The 3797-nt window shown below is 39.3% G+C and overlaps 1 pseudogene; it reads right to left on the bottom strand.

Moving 5' to 3' along the window:
• Positions 1-359: 359 nt before the first annotated feature.
• LOC132310767 (small nucleolar RNA R71) lies at positions 360-458 on the bottom strand (annotated as a pseudogene).
• Between the last annotated feature and the right edge of the window lie 3339 nt (positions 459-3797).

Below are 3797 nucleotides of genomic sequence, written 5' to 3'. Positions count from 1 at the left end.
TTAAGAGATCACTATGTGCCTAATGAATACAATGCACCCACATGCATTCAATTGCCACCATTTAGAGCACATCACTATGAAATTAAGCCACAAACTATTCAAATGCTTCCTAACTATCATGGACTTCCAAGTGAAGAACCTTATAATCATTTGGATGAGTTTCTAGAAGTATGTTCCACCGTAAAATATACGGACATGCCGGAAGAGGTCTTAAGACTCAAACCTTTTCCATTAACCTTAAAAGACAAGGCAAAGTATTGGTTTAACAATCTTAGGCCTTTTTTAATCACTTCTTAAGCAGAAATGCAACAAGAGTTCTTGAAGAAGTACTATCCAGTTTCTAAGACCAATGCCATGAGAACCTCAATTCGAGAATTTTCACACGGGGATGGAGAAACGTTTCATGAGGCATGGGAACGCTTTAATGAATTGCTTAGGAAGTGTCCACATCATGACATGCCCAAATGGCAATTAGTTCAATATTTCTTTGAGAGCTTATCGGACAATTACAAAGGCATGGTTGATGCTTCCATGGGTGCCTCATACATTGATAGGCATGAGGATGATGTGTGGTGTCTTTATGAGAGCATGAGTGAAAATTCTTTGCATAGAACATTATCATCCAAGAATGGTAGAAATTCATAAGGTAGGAAGAGTGTTGGCTTACATCAAGTCGACCATTCAAATGAAATAGCCGCCAAAATGAAGTCTTTATCTCAAAGGTTTGATCAATTTTTGATTAACTAAAACTCGACGAACCAAGTATCTTCCTTCCCTAACCATTCTCATCGTGCATCAAATGAAACATGTATGACTTGTTCTAGTGTTCTTCATTCTACTTCTCATTGTCCTCACGGACAAGTGCAAAATGAACCTAATGAACAAGTCAATGCAGATTTTGTGAACCAAGGGAACAATCCTTATGGTACTCATTATAATCCAAGTTGGAGAAATCATCCAAATTTCTCTTGGAAAAACCAAGGAGAGGGCTCAACCCCTTCCTAAAGCAATTTTCAAGGGAAGTACATTCCACCTCCACTTCAAAACCAAGGATCCCAAGGTTATAGACCTTATCAATCACAAGGGAATCAATTTGCTAACTCTCATTTTCCCAACCAATCTTATTCCCAAAGAAATGCTAGAAGTCCCACATTTGAAGAAAAAGTTTTGAATGCTTTGGGCACTTTAGAGGCTAACACTCAATTGCTTCATTTCCACTTTTAATCTATTGCGAAGCTAGAAACCTAAGTAGGGTAAATGGTAAGCACTCTTAATGCAAGAGAGAAGGGAAATATGCCTATGAATGCTCAGCCTAAGCAACAATGTGTTGTGGAAACCCATTCCTCATCGGAAGGCTACACCATTGAGCATGTTAATGCGGTGACTACCTTGCAGAGTGGTAGGATTATGGACAATCAAGTCAAAAATTTCAATGAAGAGAGTGAACCGGTGTAACCTCAAGTTGTCACCCGTCCTGTTTCATTGCATATACATGATCTTGTGAATGAGAAAGTTTCAAAATATGATTTGAAGAATGATTTTGAAAATGATTTGAAGAAAGATTTGTCGAAGAATGAATTTAAAAAGGTTTTGTTGAAAAATGATTTGAAACAAAGTGATTTGAAAACTTTTTGTGTTGAAGAGACTTCAAAGAAAAATTTTGAAAAGAGTTTTGAACCGAAAGCCCCATTTCCAGATGCCTTAAAAGGATCCATTTCAAAATATAAGCAAAAGGCAAAAACCAATGAAATCATGGAAATGCAAGTGAAAGTCATCCTTCCACTTTTGGATGCAATCAAGCAAATTCCGGCTTACGCCAAATTCTTGAAAGACTTGTGCACCCAAAAGCGGAAGAACAAGAGCAAAACACCAAGAAAAGTGGTTTTGACCGAGCAAGTGAGCTCAATTTTGAAACATAACACTTTACCAAAGTTTAAGAACCCCGGTTCACCTACTACTTCATGCATTATTGGTGATCATATCATTAATCGGGCGCTTCTTGACTCAGGAACAAGTGTTAACCTTCTTCCATACTCAGTTTATGTCAAATTGGGCCTAGGTGAATTGAAACTGACGTCGGTAGTTTTACAACTTGCTGACCGATCTATTAAGAAGCCTAGGGGTATAATTGAAGGTGTTTTGATAAAACTAACAAATTCTTCTTCCCCATTGATTTCGTTGTCATTGACACGGAACCGGTCCCCAATCCTAAAATCCAAATTCCCGTTATCCTTGGCCGTCCTTTTTGGCAACCGCTAATGCCAAAATCAATTATAGGACGGGGATAATAAAGATCTCATTTGGCCACATGAAGGTGAAGTTGAATATCTTCAATCCCACACCCAATTCATTTGACAAATATGAAGGAGAGGTTAATGTTGTAGATAAATGTCATGATCTTCAATGTCAAGGAAGTGAGCCTTTGTGTAAGATTAAAACTTCAAAGGAATCATCTTCAACCTTGCATTCTCAAAGTCTTGTTTCAAATTCTTGCCTTGAAAGGGCATGGAAGCCCAAAGGTTGTGATTGTGAAGGCCCTGGTTTTTCAAGCCAGTGCATCCTGTGATGAACCGAAGTTTGATCCGATAATGGATTCGAAATGCAGAAGCGAAAACAGAAAACAAGATTCTAAGAAGTCAAAGTGACCTTCCATGAGGTCGTGGAACTCAATGAGAACTAATGCGGAACCAAAGGATAAAAAATATGACAAATAAGCCCTCAGGGGCAAAATAGTCATTTCTGAAAACTGTGGACTCGGGTGCCACCGAGCACACCGCTGGAAGGACAACGAAAAACTAATCAAGATAGACTCAAGAATCGCATTATTCGGAGTCCGGACGAAGGAGAAATGGCATGACGAAGAAAAACGAGCACTTAAGGCTGAAAGGATAAAATGGTAATTATCCAGGAAGATCTAGGTGCAACCGAGCACATCATTGGAAAGAAAGCAAAAAACTAATCTAGTTCAAAAAAAATTTCACTCGATTTGGAGTCCGGACGAGGGAGAAATGAGTGTTTGAAGTTTTGACGTCGCGGTGGCCCGACGAAGGGCATGACATGCCCCATGCGCGCCCGGCTCCCATACCGGTGCACACGTTAGCGCCCAATGGTATGCCATGCTGACAGCAAGGGTCCAAAGCAGGTTTTCCAGAACTGAGGCTCGAAACGGAGGTCAAGACGAGTTTTTCTGGAAAAACACGAAGAAGAAACCCCCCCTAAAATCGAGTTTTCCACGTGACACACGAGAGAATTAAAAAAAAAAAACTCACTGTAAAAGGCCCAAAATGCCCCTCCATGAAATCTGGTCATGAAGGCCAAAAAGCTGCTAAAATGCAAACTGGAAGTTAAAACTTCATGAGGGATTTCCGGTACCAAGACGACATTTTCTGGAAAAACATGAAGAAGAAACCCCCCCTAAAATCACATTTTATATTCAACCATATGAAAAGAAGAAATTAAAACTGATGTAAAAGGTCTAGAATGCCCCTAAATCAGATTATGCAACAAAATTTCAAAATGAGTCCATAGGAGGCTCATTTCACCATAGAAGAAGGTCTGCACGGAAACGACCATGCACGCAAACGTAACTTACCTATTTGGATGCGCTACAATGATCCATGGCTTAAAAATACCATCGATACAAAATCCGACCCCCCAACGGGCAAAAAGGCAAAAATGAACAAGAAAAGGGAAATTTGAAAACCATAATTATCAAATGATTTCAAATTACCATTTGGCCCTTGGCCACACTTCAAACATGATTTGTAAAACCCTATGGAAGAATAGAAATGAAATTC

Source organism: Cornus florida, unplaced genomic scaffold (assembly GCF_030987335.1).
Source record: "Cornus florida cultivar Cherokee Brave unplaced genomic scaffold, ASM3098733v1 CherokeeBrave_3.0.0_Hap2_Chr05, whole genome shotgun sequence".
NCBI classification, from domain to species: Eukaryota; Viridiplantae; Streptophyta; class Magnoliopsida; order Cornales; family Cornaceae; genus Cornus; species Cornus florida.
Note: the sequence above shows the minus strand (reverse complement) of the source record. Positions and strands in the feature narration are given on the sequence as shown.